Source organism: Acomys russatus, chromosome 18, assembly GCF_903995435.1.
Source record: "Acomys russatus chromosome 18, mAcoRus1.1, whole genome shotgun sequence".
Taxonomy (NCBI): domain Eukaryota; kingdom Metazoa; phylum Chordata; class Mammalia; order Rodentia; family Muridae; genus Acomys; species Acomys russatus.
The window spans coordinates 38,240,126-38,260,428 of record NC_067154.1 but is presented as its reverse complement, the minus strand read 5'-3'; positions in this window follow the sequence as shown (position 1 = coordinate 38,260,428).

Here is a 20,303-nt window from a genome sequence, read left to right as displayed (position 1 = left end):
CTGAGTAATATAAAAACTGAGTTTCAAGCCAGGATAAAATTACATATCAAGCAAGCATAGTACAACCACTTTGGAAATCAATCTGAAGCTTTTTCAGAAATTTGGGAATAGGGCTACCTCAAGACCTAGATATTCCACTTCTTAGAATATACCCAAAAGATGCTCCACCACACAACAAGGACTTATGCTCAATAATGTTCATAGCAGTCTTATTATTAATACCCTGAACCTTGAAACAACCTTAAGCCCCTCAGTCAAAGAATGGATAAGGAAAGTGTGGTGTATTTTCACTATGGAATACTACTTAGCTATTATAAACAAGGAAATCTTGAAATTTTCAGGCAAATAGATAGAACTAGAAATGATAATTCTGAGTGAGTTAACCCAGAACCAGAAAGATACACATGGTATATACTCACTTATAATTGGACACTAGCCCAACAGAGCTGTCCCCTGAAAGTCTGCACTTAGCCAGAGATTGGGCTAGATAATGGGACTTCCCATTGGGACTCCAGGTGAGAGAGGTAAGAGGAATGGAGAAATAAAAGGATCCAGAGGGTCCTAGAAACCTACAAGAAGACCATTAAGGCTGGTGGATCTGGACATAGGTGGGTCAGCTCAAACTACTGTACTAACCAAGGACAATGCATGCAGTAAACCTAGAGCCCTTATCCAGTTCTAGCAAATGGACAGCACATTATCCACAATTGTGTAGAAAGCAGGGAATGATTTGGACATGAACTCTAGTGGCCCGTATTTGTCCACTTCCCCTTGGTGGGAAGGCCTGGTGACACTTAGAAGAAGAGTCAGCAGGCTATCAAGAAGAGACCTGATAGGTTGTGATCTTATAGTGGGGGGATGAGTTCCTACTCTGTCACATACCTAGGGGAGGGGAATGGGATGAAAGAGTGAGAGAGGGAGGGAAGGGGAACAGGAAGATACCAATGAGGGGATAACAATGGAGATGTAATGAATAAATTACTAAAATAAAAACAATCTTCATTGTACCTTACTGAAGACACACTAATGAAGGAATGTTGAATTATGCAATAATGTATTTCATGAACATAGTTGTATTTTAAACGTATACAATGTTAAAAAGTCAAATAAATTTTAGCAACTTTTCCATCTGAATCTATTTACTTTAGGATAACCTGTTATTACCCACGGTTGTCGTGTTTTATAAATCTGTGCTTAGATAATGTAACAAAGGTTTTATAATTCTTCATTGTGAATATAAAAAGGAGTTATATATTCTTTTTTTGTTTTTATAAGTATTAAATTTGTTTTTTACTTAAAATTATTCATTCTCACTTAAAATCTCCAAAATATTATATTCAATTATTTTTAAGATGAGCCATCTTTCACAAAGCTATCAATACTTTTAATGCCATTCAAGACTGAAATTAAAGGCATTTCTTCTACTATTAATTTTTTTTCTTTCTAGGATTCCAAAGAACACACACACACACACACACACACACACACACACACACACACACACACAATTGATTCGGCATACACATTAACCATTTCTTGTTTTGTTAATAAATCTACACTTTTGCAAAAATTTCGGAGTAAGTTAGAATTAAAACCTCACCTAGATCTGTTAGGAGAACAGAAGTGCAAGAAGTAGAAACAAAGAACGTTTAAGGAGTTTCTCTGTGGGAAGCAGTGTCTTACTGAATAGCCAGCAATTCTCACATATTCACAAAGGCCTCTTAAGAAGTCAATCACTAAGGAAGTCATGCAGATCCTCATCAGGAGGAAAAACATACAAATGAGGAGTATGCACAATTTCAATTTGAAATTTCCTGTGGTCTTTGGGGAAGCTGATGTTTCCCATTCATTTAAAGAAAGTCAGCAGTAGTCTTCTGAGGCAAACAGCTACTGGGAAAAAACCCCACCAAAATCTATAATAGGAGACAGACTCCCAAAAAGAAGTTTCCCACTGTCCCCAAACAGCGCCCAGGTTAATATCTCAAGCAGCTGTCCTGATCTCTATGGTCTAAGCTTTTAACTAACTTTAATTAAATGGAATCTTTGGTGTGCAAGGGTACCTATGCCTGGGATATGAATAAAAGAAACAAACAGCAGAGTCTGGCATATGGTTGCACACACATGCATCATTTGATTTTTGATTTTTGAAAGTATATGTTAACATTCATGAGAGGTAAAAAAAAAAAAAGGAGGGGGGCAAGAGCTGAAATAGAACAGTCTCTCTGGACTTCAACTTTTTGCCTACTATTCGAACAATCACAGCTAGGATTAAAAAACACTATGTCTTAATTGTCAGATGCACGATCTGCAGTGTTTAAATGGACCCTTAGGAATTGGGTCCAAAACTAAACCAATCCATTGCAAGCTATTTTTCTCTTCTGTTAGATGTTCGGCTGCAGTATTTGCATAAATGTAACCGCACTGTCCGTCTTTTAACTTTCACTCAATTAATTATGCTTCCAGCCCCCTGCTGATGGACAAAAATGAGACTTCATCTGCAAATAGCTTCGGCAGTTTACAGCTTATTAAATGCCAAAATCCAGTTAAGACAGTTTGAGAATTCTCATGTCAGGCATTTCAACATGCCATTTTTAACACAAAGTTCTTATTAAAAAAAATGAACCCACAACTCCAAGTCAGGGAAAATAAAATCACTAGCATAAAGGTAATGAACAGAGTAGAATTTCATACAAATTGTGTACTTAGCATATGTGGCTTATTCTGAGCACACTTAATTGGTTTGCCTAATAATGAGGCAGCTATGACAAGACTACTAAGTTGGGAAGAAAACAGTTTCTCCAAATTACAAAGAGCTTTTATGTACTGAACCATCTTTTATAATTTATATAAAAGTCTGTGTACACATTGAAGAACGTAGATGAAGAGGAGTAACATATTCATATATTCTTTTAAATATAACTTTGCTCTAATTTCTTGTGGTAGGTTTTACATATTGCATCAAACATCTGGTGTAATCATAATCTCCAATTCTTCATGTTATTCAGGGCAGGCAAATCATTTAAGTCAGAAAGAGAAAGGGGGACATATGGATTAAACTTAAATGAATGTATAAAAATCTACTGTTTCGTAAGTCACTATGATGGGGTTGAAACTATTCCATAAATCTCTGTGATAACTTGACCCTGCAACATCTCTATGTTGTATAAAACTTGATTAAGTTTAAAACTTCCTATGAAAAATATTTTTTCACTGGATATTGGGCATTAAATAATTTATTTTTGTAGACATTTTATATTTCCTTTTGCAAAAGAATGTACTTTTATTGATAATATATATATATTTCTTACTCTATATCAAGATAAAATTGATAAATACATGATGACTTATGACAAAAATGCCAGAGATTATTTTAAAAGAAGATTCTCTCTAATCATATACCAATTTACAGCTTTCATAACAAATTCTCAAAATGTAGTTGGCATTTGATCAAACCCTACTAACCTACTGGCAACTGATGGGGGAGGGACAGTAATTGTCTTGGTTGTGTATCAAACAATGAGCCCACCAGATTAGAGTGAGTTCCAAAGCCTTGGCCACACAGAGGATCCTTGTTAAAATCAGTGGGTCAGAAAACAAAACAAGAAGGCATGGATGTGGGAAATGGCCCAGTGGAAAACAAGGACAATGACAGAGGTAAGAGAGACAAGAGAGGGTAGGGTCTGTGAAAGTAAATGGAATGTATGATGTGCCTTTGTGAATGTTCCTTAGTCTATATAAATTCATAAAACTCATGTCGTTTGTATTTAAAAGAGCCAAAATAAACAAATAAATAGGATAAGACTTTTTTCAAAGTTTCAATATTTATAAAAGATGTACTCGTGTCACATGGAAATTAAAATGTATTAGCACAAAAAAAAAAAAAGAATAGAACTGTATTACAGGTACTTGAATATTTGGAATATATGATAGAAATTTATGTAATATATGCTGGGGCAACTGTAGAAACTTAAATATGTGGTTTAGTTCTGACAATACTAACTAAAGTGAATACAGGACCCTCAATTTCCCTGCCAAAAATCATGTCATATAATGTGACATTACTAGTTAGAACCAAGATACCTCTCCTGTCAAGTGTGGTGCACATGCCTTTATATTCTTTTAACTTAAGAGATAGATGCAAATTGAACCTGAGAGTTTGCAACTTTCAGTCTGGCCAGGGCTCAATAGTTTACTAAAAAAAAGTAGAAGGCAGTTGATAATCCTTGAAGCCATATACACACCAATGACAAAAATGTCTTCAATGCATTGTATTTACATATTTCTATGTAAACATACATAGATACACACATTAACGTACATATGCATGTATGTATATAATAATAACACAATTTCAGGGAACCATGGACAGGGTATCTGGGAGCAGGGGCTGGAAATGGAAGGAAAAAGTGATGTAATTCAAACTGAATTAAAACATATTAAAAACAAACAAAAGTTTGTTTTCTTTTCTGGAACTCATATGGGAAGAGAAGAAAAAGACACAACTCAAATATTTTCTATATCATTTAATGAAAATTACAATTGATCCTAATTAATGTACTTATAAATATTTATTAGATTTCTAGAGCTAGATACAAGTAGAAACATAATGAAGCTTACATGTGGCTAGAGTAAAATATAGCTATATACTTGCTATGTTTTATACTGCTGTCAATTGAATATGAATGAAGAGCAACTGCAACTCAAATGGAAAGCTGATGGAGAGCCATTGTGATCAGCTATAATTTATTTTTGTAATGATTTCAAGAAACACATTCACAGAAACGTCCCATCAGGGCAGAAGCACAACACGATGACTCCGAAAGGACTCTGTTAATATTTAGAGAAGCATCAGAGCACACATGAACTCCTGTGAGCTTTCAGTTTTCAACAGAAAGGCTGGGCACACATGTTTTGCAGGTGCCATGGCCAAGGTTGCCCAAATGTGAACTGAACAAGGATGACACCAATGAAGGTGACAAACTGGATGGAGAGAAGCACCTGATGCTTCAACCCTAAGGAAAGAACTATAGGCAAGTGTTGATGGCTGGTAGTGTGTGTGTGTGTGTGTGTGTGTGTATGTGTGTGTGTGTTTGTGTGTGTTTGTGTGTGTGTGTGTGTGTGTGTGTGTGTGTGTGTGTGTGTGAGAGAGAGAGAGAGAGAGAGAGAGAGAGAGAGAGAGAGAGAGAGAGAGAGAGAGAGAGACAGAGAGAGAGACAGACAGACAGACAGACAGACAGAGATAGAGAGTCAGAGACAGAGAGAGAATTGGATTCTCTAGAGAAAAAAAATGATCTGTAAAGCTCAAATATAGGAGTGCATGTGAGGGATACTAATTCTGGTAAACTAATTCTAGCTAGCCCGAAGTACAGAAGTTCAACTAGTTAGTGTGTGAGTACGGAAGAGATGATAGACTTATGCAGTGCTGAAATCTGACATACTTAGTGGCTGTATCATATGTATGATTATATAAACTAATAAAATTTACTGAAAGAAAGAGTAGATTTCCCTGTCCTTTCATCTTGTTTGAGCATTTTGATTTTAATCTATCTTTCCTGAACTTTCTTTCTGGGAAGAGGCACTGAATATTTTAGCTTCTCATTTCTTTTCAATACTTGCTACTTTTATCACTATCTTAAGTAAGTAAGGGCTGTTGAGCCGCTCATCATAGGCCATAATATAGCACAACACTGGTTAGTGCTTTCTTAACTGTTTAAAGTGGGATGGCTCATGTGGCTCTTTTTCAAATAGTGTTTCAGGAAACTAAGAGCTTTCTTTTTAAGCAGTTTGACCAAAATATGCATGTATTTCTTCCAAGCTTTTTTTTTTTTGTCAGCCACACCATGTCCCCTCTATGCAGTGGGACTTGAAAATATCTACATGTGCATTTACAAAAAATAAAAAGAAACTCTTTGGTTAAAAATGTATCAATCTCCACACATTTAGAAGAAATTATAGTATGAATATTCCTTTTGGCAAAGACAACATATCTGTCCTTTCTCCAAAGAACAAGATCTAAAAATCCTATGGACTTCAGGAATGTAGGTCAATGTAAACCATGAGGCTCTTACCAAACAGCTCTGAATATAGGCCCTTAGATCCAAACTAAAATGTGTATCTACTCCCTTACTTGTACTCCCAACACTCTTTTCACTACCTTCTAAAATATTCAGTGTACAATTATAAAGCAGTAACAACAAAATACAATTAGAAATTTTATTCACAAAAGGAAACAATGTAAGACCCCAAAAAACACTCTCAGCAATACCAAATGTTGCTGGGCAAGTTCTGTATAGAACCTACATCACCACAGGGGATTCTGTGTTTACCTTTCTGTTCTTTTAGTAATATCAGATGGCCAAGGCCTACGGCTCATATACCTGCTTGCTTGCCCTATGTCCTGTTTTACAATTGATACATGAAACAAATAAACTTTATTTGATTCAGAAACACTTGGCAGGGTTGTTTGTTACAGGAGCTAGCATTTCTAAAACTTGGGTCATCATTGAAAAAGCTGTGTCAGGGTACAACTGAGGATACATTCAAAAGAGGAAGCATTTCTTCTATGGGCACAGTAGCAATCTAGGAAGAAACAGGAAAACTAATTGTACAACTAATTCTGTTGACCAGTTTAGCAGACAATGTGGTAATTGATAAAAGTTGGCATTTAATTTATTCAAGGACTACTGTGTGGTTTTTAAAAAGAAAACCAATTACTCCTTACAACTAAAAGCTTTCTCCTTTTTAAAGAGAATGTAAAGTGAGTTAATAAAAGTGATAAGCATGCCTTGATTAACCAGGGTCCAGGGAGAAGTGAAGAATTTATGTTCTGAAAACTCTCAACAATCTCATGTCAACATCAAATTTATACTGTTTTTACCTTTCTTGAATGGGATCTTAAAATATTTGTAAAAGTATTTTAAAACATAAGTCTTATGAAATGATTTTTAAAATTACAGATGATTAGAATGTCATTCACATAGTCACAAAGTATGGTTTCTTGGACTAGTAAAGTTACTCTCACTGTTTATAGATTCGTCTATGCAAGACTTAAGTCAAAAGAGTTTTGCAAGGAGGGTAGAAAGATGATAAGAGCCAGAGGCAGTTAATGACTACAGTGAAACATGGAAGAAACACATGAAATAAAAGACTTTCTGATAGTAAGCAAAGCAAAAACCACTGCAAGTTCGTAACAAATTTGTCCATGGAAGGGTAATGTGTGCTCAAATTCCCATCCTGAGAGGAGGAACAAACTTTTTGTATCAGTGTGGCACATGCTAAGTTGACCAAGACCCAGTGGAAGCCAACACACCCAAAAGTAAATAGGCAGCACTAATTGAACTATATATTTCTTTAAAAAAATTGGCTCCATTTTGGGTGTGTACAGGATATGGGATGTACAAGAAGGAAAACGTATATCATTAAAATGCTATCTATGACATTGTTAAATAAAATGAAAATTATAAAACACTAATTGCAGTTATATCCAAATAAAATACTATTATTTTATCGTATATATTTATGATAATATACGATAATATAAATATATATATATCTATATTCCCACTTTCTAGCTATCCAGGTTATGTTGTCTCATATTTATGAAATAGTTCATTCCCCTTGACATTTAGGAAGAAACTCATTTTAAAGAATAGCTTCATTCTTTTCCACTGTCTCCTCGAACTTAACTACCCAAGTCTGCTTTCTTTCTTTAAATCCCCATGTTCCTTGTAGAATAATTCTATGAATAAGCAATGGTGATTCTGAATTGCTTGATATATGTAAGTACTGTCACATTAAAGATTTTATATGTAGCTTCCATGTCTGGATAGTCTTTTGTGAAAACACAGCTTTGATTCTAAGGAATAATATTGAAGGAAAAATAAATTATCTTTTCATATTTTGCTTCTTTCTCTCTTGCTCACTTATTCAGTTTTTAATCATTATGTCTTTTTATGTTTGTGTATATTCTTAAACTTTATAATATCTGTCTATGTTCTTTCCTTAGCTACTGTCTATATTTTGCACACTCTTGATTATGGCAGTTGTTATGCCATGTTTTTTGGCTGCATATTATTCTAAGTGGAAGTTCTAAGCAGTGATTCTTATACATGATGTTTTATAAAGTTTCAATATAATTCAATTTCACCCATTTATATTCACTTCCAGTCTTTTCTGCAAAACCCATGAGACATATGCCCTAGCTCTGTCCTTTCTTATATTACTAACCACATTTCTTGGTGACTTTTCTAACTCTTCCAATACACTACTAATCTTGTAAAATTCTTGAGGGGAAGGATTTATCTTTGGATCTTCCTAACCAGCAAGGAAGTTCCTCAGATTATTCATCATCATTGAGTTGTTTATGCAGCAGATAAATGAACAAATGTGAGCATAATCTGGTGATGACACGCTGTTGAACACTTTATTATCATAATATAATAATATAAGAATAGTCAGGGCCAATGTAAAAATATAGTGAGACCTGATAGGTTCCATTACATTATTTATTAAGAAATTAAACATTTCAAACGACACATATGTTGACACCTGTACTAATCATTTTAAGGCAACACATTATGAATATTTTTTCTTTTTGACAAAATCCTTTCCAATTATCCTAAAATATCGTCCACTTTGTGTATTGTTTTATATGTGTCATAAGAGTTTATTTTAAGAAATCCCCAACTTGGTAGAGTCATTATTACATCTATAAAGCATGTCTCTGTTGGATATTTCAGTGATATTATAATCTTATCACTAGGTGCAAGCATAAGAGGCATCAGTAAAGGAGTAACCCAATTTTCTGGATTTGAATCAAAGAAATGTATTTTCTGTCTTACAGGAGATATCACATATCAGAAGGACCAAATTTAACTTGATAAGATAATTGCTTATATCTAGTAAGAGTAGCTATTTTCCAACATCATCTAATTTTACATTATATAACCAATATAGACTATGTAGTAACTTCCAGTTTTATATACCAATTTATGTACACTATAAAGTAAATTGGATAATTAAGTTTTCCTCAACTTGATTCAATGATGGTAAAAAAAGATAAATAAGTTCAAATAATAATAAATGTCCATTGTTAATTTGACCTCTTTTTATTTAACGTGTGATAAAAATAGATTAGTGATTGACATGATCATGATTTGTTCAGCTAACAATTAATTTGTATAACTTATTTATCCTGAACAGGCTGCAATAGCACTTTCAATGTATTGGAAGTAAACCTTGTATTATAATTGAGTTATAGGAGTACAATACCTCATATTAGAGTAGAAATATATATATATATATATATATATACATATATATATAATGTTTATGAGGAACAAACTTACATTTGAATTGTATATATAATATACAATTATATATTTATTATATTAAACACAATCATAGTGTATATAATTATATATTATATATTATATTATAAATATTCTTAAATATAACCTGCTTAGTCCATATAATATTACTCCTATATATGTTTTTAGGGTAGACCATTTGATACTTGACCACTGATTGGTGTGCTCTTTTTAGGAAGAGGACCTCTCCAGATCACACCTCCTTAGTTTCCTATAATTCTTAGTGTAGCATTGAGGACTCATGTGCTTTCTTCCATTCTCTTTTGAGAGCTGATTGGTGTCATCTTTGTTCACCTATTTAATGGACAGTCATGTAAACTCGTTTTATAGAAGAGTTTAATATCCTAAATCTGCCACTGGCTGGCTGTGTGCAGTATCAGGGCACATCTATTCTCAGCATTTGAAACCCATGCACTAATTGTTTTAAGGTAATCTTTGCAATGGGTTGTCTATTTAAATCCAACCGAGATTATTTTGAATCTGTTGGAACAAACTTTCAGTAAGAGCCAGATACATATGTGTGTGTGTGTGTGTGTGTGTGTGTGTGTGTGTGTGTGTGTGTGTGCGTGCGCGCGCGCGCGCACGCACACACGCATCCCTAAGTGTTAAAATAATTTAATAATGACACACATTACTGCTTTTTTCTTCATGTTTTCTAAAGTAGTCAATATTGGTGCGGATCATATTCAGCAGGACCTGTTTGCATCTCCAGCAGACGCTGAATTACTGTTTAATTAATTTTTAAAGCGAACACCTTAGTTTGAATCATATTTTTTTCTAGAGAAGTAAAATATTTATGAGAAACATATTGGGACTAGGGCTACACATTTCCCCCCATGTTCTCCCAAGAAAAGACCCGGCTGATGAACTGAAAGTGAAATGGTATCCCTAAACTTAGTAGAAAAATTACCTGAGCAAGACCAAGTGTCATGGTGAGGTCAGCATGAATTTAAAGCCACATCTCTGGGAAACTGATTTACTATGAGACCCTTGGTTATGGCTAAGGCACATATATGATAGAAAAGTACTAAAGCATCTTTTGATATGCTTAGTGTATTATTTACTTGTCTTTTACTGTGATAAAACAACATAACAATGGAACAAAAAAAGTCTAACTTAGTCTTAAAGCTCCAGATAGATAAGAGTCTTGCAATATCATGACAGGTAGACGCGATGGGAGGCATGACAGAGAACTGCAATTTGAAAGGTCACATCTTTAATATTGTGAACAAAGCACAGAGCAAGAAGTAAACCCACCTCCAGTAACATGCTTTCTTCAACAAAACCGTACCAAATAAACATAAACAGACAGACCCAACAACTGGAGATGTTCAAAATATGAGCCTATTATGGGCATTTTCTTCCAAACTTTCAAATGCAGCCACCCCCCAAAAAATAATAAAATAAAATGTATAATTTGGAAAACAGAATGCTTCACCTACCATATGACAAACTTGTGTTCCTTTATTCACTTTTAGACTTGAGTTGGTAATAACTCAGAGTTTTAAAGATAGATATGTGCTTCCCAGAAAGGACTCTATATTCATCTAAAGACTAAATAGAACTATAATCCTGTCCATACTGAGCACAAGCAGTCTTTAATCACTTGAGTTCTATTGGAACTCAACTTAAACTTACCGTGCCTGTGTAGTAAATAAATTTATATCATCCTCTTATTGGCACATTTCCCATTCAGTTTCAAAATTTGTAATATACCTCTTTCACATAAGTGCAATTTTGAGCCCTTGGAAATCTGAAAATATTTTTTTTTCATTTAGCATTGTTGTTCGATGAATCACAATGAATTAAAAAAATAATTATTTCAGTGCTTTTCCTACCCTTAAACAATGAACCATAAAAATTTAATCTTATAAATGTGTTTTCTCTTAATTCTACCATGCTATAAGGCTTAAAATATCTCACATGACAATAAAACTGTGAATAATGTATTGAGTTTCACAAATTACTGAATACGATGAGATGGCTTATCATTTTCAATGAAAGCAAATGTTTTTCTGCCGTCGAGATAAATGCGCATAATCCCATTTGTATAGTGACACCATTAACACAAATGTAAATTGTCCAATTGACCACTGAAGTGATAAGTCTTTGTGATAGTAGAAGAAACAAAGAGAAAAGTCAAAAGAAGCAATATATTAAGTATGATTGGTTGACAATAGCAAAGTTTACAGTCTTGGAATGTACTGTCTTATATAGTGTTTTTACTTAGCATGCATGGGGCACTGAGTTCAATACTCATTTCCCAGATGAACCAGGTGAGATGTCACATGTCCCTAATGTTAGTACTTGGAATGTGGAAGTGGAAAAATCAGAAGGTCAAGGTCACTTTTGGATGTACAGCAAGTCTGAGGCCAGGTCTATGGAAGAACCTGTCCAAAAACTTATACCTATGTTTGTACATAAATAAAAAAGTATATCATAATAAAAGGAAAACTTTTTTCAGTGTTAATAACCTTATATTATATCAAATAAAAGGAATTTATAACATACAAGCTAATTATATGTCCCTCTTTTAAAAATTATTGAACTCTATTCTGAAAAATTACAAACTCCTTAATACAGAATACGAGTTGTATTGAAATTCAGTTTCCCATGAGCCTTCTGACTTGTCTTTCAATGTAAGTCACCTGTCCTTCTCTGGCTGTACTGAATTCTATAAGTTTTTCAGAGTTACTGTCTTTGTTTCACCTTTGTTCCTTTGCACAGACACAGGTCTTTTATACATTCGGGACATTTTCCAATTCCCTATCTTTTTGTCTTGAATTGCATTTTGTAGAAGGGATCTTGAGGAAGAATTTAAACAAAGCAGGTACGTGGGAAGGATAGTAAGAGTGACAAAATGAAATATGTCCTAGAAAACAAGATAATGCAGAATGCAACAGTATTTGACCCAGTGGGAACTATGAAGACAGGATATACAGCATCAAATGTGCTGTAGAGGCCAAGGACAAATGAGGCTGTGAGGGTATGTATTCACTAACTCCCAGCCGTCCCATTGTAGGCAGCCTTTTATTTATTTTCCAAAGTATGTTTACTTTAATTATTTCTGTCATGCTAGCAGTATTTATCACCACATTTAGTTGAGCATTTTCATACACTTTACCATGAAGACCAAACTTAGAGCTCTGAAAATTAATAATTATGCTATTGAAAATTAGAATTTTTCAACATGAATCTGAAATTAAAACATATATTAAATTTCAATAAATATATAATATACATATGTATACCCAACTCTCTGTAACTTAACAAAACTGCATTACAAGGACATTCATAAGGAATGAACGTAGTGAATGATAATGCCCATAAGCTTTTATATTTTCACAACAACTTTGGAAGATAAATTTGAGACTGAAGGAAGCAATTTAGGCAAAGCTGCTGTTATTCATGCTTCTGTTTTGTTTCATTTGGCATCCTGAATGAGAACTGAGAAAAAATTTATTCTTTTAGTTTTCATCTGCATTTTACTGTTACATTGTCAAATATTATATAGTGTATCACAGTAAAGGCAAATATGTTAACCTTACAGCTTCTTTGCATGATAATGACACTGTTTCTCATTATTCTTTTTTGCAAGAGAGTATTTTGCCAGCCTAGGAAAACAACAAAGTTTTTGGAATACTTGATCACCTATTTATCTTAAACAAAAGTTTCATCGTATTTCAATATAGTACAATGTTACAATATTGCAGTACAGAATTATGCAAACTAAGAGACATTTTCACCTGCAGAAAATCTGATTGTCATTACAGGAGCTGAAGAATAAAACCCGGTAGGAAAGTCCCCTGTGCTGCACTGCAGCAATAAGTTTTGCAAACATTTTCAACCCATTGTTGTTAATAGCTCAGTGATATCAAATATATTTTCATCCTCTGCAGATTTGTTGGCCAATATGACAACAAGCAGCATGCTATTAATCATGATGGGAGACAATCAAAGAAGTCCAAACACATGGGAAAGAAAAAAAAAATTCATTACTAAACAGGATTGTTCAGATACTATTTTGAAAAACTTGAACAAATACTGGTCTCTGAGTCATCTATTATTATTTATGTACAATTCAAATAGCAATATATGTCAAATATTAGATTCTCATTGTTTGCTCATGCATATTTTTATCCTTGCATTTAGAAATATGAACGAAAGTGCTTAGGATGTATTAAGACTTTAATTCCGTAAAGGGTATTATTGCCTGGCCCACATAATTTCAGAGGACACTACCTTCTCCCAAGGCAGGAGAGGCTCCCCACATAGCTCTGCACCAACATCTGAGAAATCGTTCTAACACTTATTGCATGCATCTGACCTCAGAATGCATACCATGTGACATACCACTAGGCCGCCATGTTACTCCCCATCCCCAACCTCAAATTGAGTTAGAAGAAAACAGTAGAGGAATGGAAAATAATTCTCTTGATAGGTGAGATATCTCACAGCTAAAAAGTGTTGTGTTACTTAGCTGAGTATTTAGTTAATTTATTTATTCCGCCATGCTGTCTTGATCATTTGGACATTAAAATCACAGTGAACATCTAATGCTAATCAAAGACCTTTATGAAATACTAATATTAAAGTTAAATAAATTTCCATAATGTGCTAAAGAGAGTATTTCAAAGGTATTGTGAGTAAACTAGAATTTTAATTTTTTTTCTTTTTTTGGTGGAGGAGGCAATGAACCTAAAAGTTTTACATATCTCTAGATATTTTATAATCACTGTATATGATGGCTCACCTTATTATAGGTATTGATTTGAATACTATCACTTTTTATTGTTAATATATGTTTAATCTATAGAGCAAATTGATTTGTTAACATTTTTACTCTAAAGCATTGAGCTTTGATAGTAAAAAAAAATATAGCAAGCTATAAATGGTTACATAAAATTATCATTGGTCAGTGTTTGCCCACTGAGCCATCTAGAAAACCCAGGATGTCAAATTCTGTAGTTCTGCAGAATTCAATATTCAATTCAAAATAATAATACAAGACACAATTGGAATTATCATGCAACATGATAGAAATTAAATACATGGTTCGATATATGCTATTATTTTTATATAGCTTTGCCTGGAGTAGTTGAAATTGCATTTATAAAAATCAATCTTCTAAAATATTATTTTATCTTTAATTACATATATAAGTTGTTTATATGCTTGTCTCTGTGAGGGTTTGTACTCATGAGTACATGTACCCAATGGAGGCAAGAATAGAGTGTCAGATTCGCTGGAGGTGAAGCCACAGGTAGTTGTAAGGAACCGTAGCTAGGTGCTGAGAACTGAACTCATATCCTGTACAGTAGAAGCAGATATTCCCTGTCATTGAATCACATATCCAGGTTTTTAAAAATAACTCTCTAATATCCAACTTGCTTGTGCAATTTGCCTTGAAGGAAGTAAGGATAGGCAAATAAATTAGGATGGTATCTTACTTATTAAAGTTGAATATTTCTTTGCCCAAATCACCTTTTCTCCTTAATTTCACTCGATTAAGGTAAGCTATTATTCAAGATATATAATTAGTTTGTTTTAATCTTATCATTTTCAGTTAACTACTAAAATAATTAGCTTCTTCTTTTCTTTTCATTTAGAAGATTGCTAAAGGATCAATGCACAATATGTCATTTTCAACTCTACAGCCCCAATTACTTTGATTGTCGGTATAAATTTATTGATTTTTCTTATTAGTACATTATCATTAGATATTCACAGCAGGATATTTACTAATTAGGGAAAAATATAGATTCATTTATGACCCATTCTCCTTTTAAGTTTATCTGAAATATGTGTTGTTAGCATCATACTTGCTAATAACAAGCAGAAAGATATTAAGACGAACCTTTATTTTTTCCAAAGTGTCTAATTTCCCTTTTGTGATATATGGTTAACCATTATTGTGATATCATAAATATGAAAACAATCCACAGATAAATTTATAAAGATAGGAAATACTAATTTTTCTTGTCTTTTTGCAGAGTGCCTTGGTTTTTTTTTAAATCAAGAAATGCAGAGCTCATCTGCAGTGTACCTTCTCTTTATAAATTGGGTAACTGCAGTGTTATGTTAAAGTCATAAAGAGACAGACTACATGTGACACAAGACAACCATGAAACTCACCCTTGGTCGTAGTCCTGATTGTTTCTCACTTCATCAGAGATTTCTGTAGAAGAAAAAAAGGAAAATTAAGATGAAAATATAACAATGCAGCAAGAAATCATATAGTCATCTTGTTTGCTATCTCGTGATATTAATATTTAAAAATATTTTTAAATTTAATCACTTTACAGACTGATCCCAGACCCTTCCCTCCTCTCCTCCCAGTTAACCCTCTTATGTCCCCCTCCCATTCCCTGCTCTCCACCTTCATAGAGAATGGAGACTCCAAGGGTTATTGTGAACTTACCCTAGCTCCCCAAGTTGCAGCAGGACTAAGCACATCCCACTGAGGTCTGAGAAGGCAACCCAACTAGAGGAAAGGATCAAAGGAGGCAAATAGAAAGATAGCTCCTACTCCTATCGTTGAGGGGCTCACATGTTGACCATGCTACAGTTCTGCTACATATGTGTAGGGGCTGTAGGGCCAGTCCATGTATGCACTTTGGTTGTTGGTTCAGTATCTTTGAACCCCTTCGGCCCAGGTTAGTTGACTCAGTAGATCATCTTATGGTGTCCATGACTCCTGTAGGTCCCTCTTTCCTTCTTCCCCCTCTTCCACAGCACCCCCTCAAGCTCAGCCTATTGTTTGGCCATGAGTCTCTGCATCTGTTTCCATCAGCTGCCAGATGAAGCTTCTTAGAAGACAGTTATGCTAGGATCCTGTCTGTAAGCATAGCAGAGTATCATTAATAGGGAAAGAGGTTGACTCTCTCCCATGGGGTGGGTCTTAAGTTAGGCCAATTACTGGTTTGCCATGCCCTCAATCTCTGCTCCATTTTCACCCCTACCCTTCTTCTAAGCAAGACAAATGTTGGGTCAAATGTTTTATGGGTGGGTTGGTGACCCCCTCCCTTCACTGAGAGTCCTACCTGTCTTCAGGAGGTGGCAACAAAAGTTCCTGAAGCACCACAACTAGGAGTCTCAGCTAGGGACACTCACTTAAGGTTCCAGGAAACTCGCCCTTTCCAGAGATGCCTTTCCCCACCAATTTCTATTCTTTCTCCCTCACCACATGTCCCACTCCTCTTACCCTCCTCGTACCCTCTCCTACTCAGTCTCCTCGATTAATAATTCATTTGTAAGAGAGACATTAGGTCAAGTTTGAGACTATTATTTATATCTTAAATATAAGTACACACATACCTACTCTTTTATATTTGTTTTATGAATTACAACTTCATCATAAACCAAATTCCCAGTTTCCTATATGTCAGTGTCTATATGCTCTTTACTTGTGTCTACCATTACATACCTTTTATTTATTAATTTTTTTTTTACAGTTTGAAATCAAATAATATACTTGAAATTTGAAGATATGGCAGACTTTCATTTAATAATATTTTCTGATTTCTTTTAAACACTAGATGTGAACCACAGTTCCAATTACATGGAAAAAAAAAAAGCTAAACTTGATTGGGAAGACACAGACTTCTAAAATAAGGTGGAATAGCTCTGATTATAACTTACCTTTTTGAAACAGTATCTCAGTGTACACCTATCTCTGGCCTGTAACTTAGTATGTAGATCAGCAGCCTCAAACTCACAAAGATCCACCTGTATTTGCCTCACTAGAACTATGGGGAATTGCATGTGCAACTCAAGGTGGACCATTTCTCTTCTAGTTTTAATGTTCTTATGTACTTGAGGATGTTAGCAAAGACACATAATTCTTATTAGAAAAAATGATAGAGTATACTGACTTTCTTTTTTATATCATATACGATAGATGCTTATAAAAATTGCCCATTTTGAGTGTTTTTTGTTCTTTATTATGTTTCAGCATCTTTCTAAGGAAGAAAAGTTAGCAGTGTCTATTCTATTTGAATTTTCATGACTTCAACTAAATATAAAATGTTCATTTAAAAATATATGCATATATAATACTTTAGCACACATATATCCATTTATATTACTGACATATTTCAGGAGATGTACAATAATGCTGACAGACTAAGCCATGGTATAGACCATGTTTATCACATTAACTATGGATGGTTTTATATTTTTTTTTCTTTATAAATATTGAAAATATCTTTAGTAGCTCTACTAGCGGTTAATCTTTGAAGAGGGAACACATGACATTTTATTCAGTGAAGTGTCACCAATATTTACTTCAGTATATCCTTCTGTCAATTCTTGGGAATGACTTTCTACTTAAACCCAGTGGCTTTTCAGTCATGAAAGGATAACTTGAAAGTGCAAAGGGACTTGCTCAGGAGACCAGTGGAGGATAGAGAGCATAGAGAGGGATGAACAGGGGTGGAGGTGAAAAAGGAATAAAATCCATTCTATAAACGGATTAAGCTGTGAATCATTAACAATCAAAATACAAAACCAAACTTTATGCTTGTCAGCCACAGTTCATGGATTGTGATAGGAACATTGGAATCTACTGTCCCAACCTGATCCTCCTTCTGACTTGTTACCAGTCTATGTTCAACCGCTTTCCACGTCCAAGAAGAATTTTTATTGTTTATACTTTTTTACAGCCCTTTTTTCTGGTTTTAGTTTGTTAATGTTCTGACTTTTTGTATTTTTGTATGTTTTTCTGCCTGTTGTTTCTGACTGAGTCTTCTTTAGACACTGTGTAGCCTAGCATCAGCACTTTAAACTCATAATCCTGCTGTCTCAGTCCGTTGAGGCCTGAGATATCAGATCTGCGTAATGGTGAGCAAATAACTTATGATGTGGCATCAAGGCTTACCAAAAATTCAATTTCCCTTATGTAAAGTAATTCAAATTGGCCTGGTTAGAGCCATCACCAATTGCTGCCACTTCACGCTAAAGAAAATCTAATGGCTTTAACACTGTGCTATAATGAAACTGTTTGGACATTTGAAATGTTTAAATTACATTTTCTGGTATATTCCAATAATAATAAGTTCTTTATAAAATGTTTTGAAAGCCAATATTGTACATTACACACATACCTGCTTTTTTTGATTTTCAATAGTATTTGTTTTCCACTGTTCCTCAAATTACGTACAACACACACACACACACACACACACACACACACATACAAAAAACCCTTAGATGTAAATAAATACACTTATTGTTAGGTCTTTCTGAGCATAGTATGATAGTTTCAAGTGCAACCTTAAAAATCTGTTGTTTGTGTGTGTGTGTGTAAATTAAGCAAAATATTGATAGACTATAAGTACATTTCATATTAGTATTAACAGATAGCACTTGAGAAGCAGAAGAATGTTAATTCAATCCTGAAAGGTCATTGTGAGAGAAAAAATGGTGGCGTGCTGTGGTGGATATAGACTGACACCATTGTTTCAGAGACCATCCAGCTGTTACTACTCTGTGTGTCATATGGTCATTGATGGTGTCAAAGAAAAATATTTTTTTTCTTTAATATCCTCTTCCTTATAAAATATAACTGATTCTCAATTACACATCTTAGTCTTATTTCAGATTTTGGGCTCTGACTGCAAAACGTTTGGCTTGGTCAAGATGACAACACATCTTAGTTGAAAGAATTTAAGGGATTAGATTTTTTTTTTTACCTTGAATTTACCTTTTTTAATCTCTGAAATAATTTCTGTCATGTTCAATCACAGATTAGTGTCTGGCACTCTTTCTGAACAGGTCTTTTACCATCACCTTTCTTAACTTCTATACATATTAGCAGTTTTGCTACAGATAACTGTATCATATGACTACATGGTTTCAAACACCCACAAGACCTTATGTTCAGTGAAAATTTAAAAATCAGGGTGTAAACCAAATGTCAAAATGGCTTCCTAGAAATTCTATATGTTGTGGTTTTCCATCAAGTCTTATAAACATAATAAAGTTTAAATCTTTAAATCAGTTGTCCTTACAATTTTCGAACATCAGAACTAGCTTTCTACAATTGGAACGTCTAACCTTTACTCCATTTCTCATGATCCATTACACTGATTTTTACTTGCATTATCCAATTTCATTCAGTTGGTATATCGGTTTCTAGAAGTACAACTTTCCCTGGCTGCTGGTACCAAAGGGTCCTATTGGCCCTAATTTCAACCCACAAACAGTGTCATATTTTTACTAGCAGTCAATCTAGCATCATAGCATTGATATAATTTAATTTACTTTTAGATTTTATTTTAAAAAGTTGGTCACTTTCCTATTGGATTTATATTTAAACCATGGTCTCTTTCCAAGTTTTTCATTTTCTTTACTTTTCAAACTGTCTTGTCTTTATATTACTGTCAGTGCACATTTAGAATGATTGAAGCACCTTCTACAAATTTAATACTTCTGACTCTTAGGGAGAACAGAAGATATTTTCATGCCTCCTGAATATCCTGACACTGTAATTATTAATTTTTGGAGGGTCCCATAATACTTCTTTGGTAAGGTAGATTTGATGTTATGTGTGAGGAACTGTAACAGGTAGTGAGTATTTCTACTTCATTAGTCACATTCATTTGACAGTGGTTGGGAGAGGTATAAACATGAGGTTCAATAAGAGATAATTGTATATGTTTTTCTAAAAGAAAAATAGATCTCTAGATTTTCTGGAGTTCCTGCAATAGAGCACCATGCAGAATGTCCTCTCAGAATTAAATTATGTGTGGGAAACCAAACAAATCCATGATTATGAGAGAAAGAAGAACTTACAGGAGGAAGTCAAAAGAGATGGAAGAATTAAATCTATAGTGTCTGACAATTTGAAAAGTTCTCAGTCCAAGTAAAGAAATAGAATTTCATTTATTATAGGACATGTTCCATACATGTCTGAGATTGTTGGAGTCAGTTTAA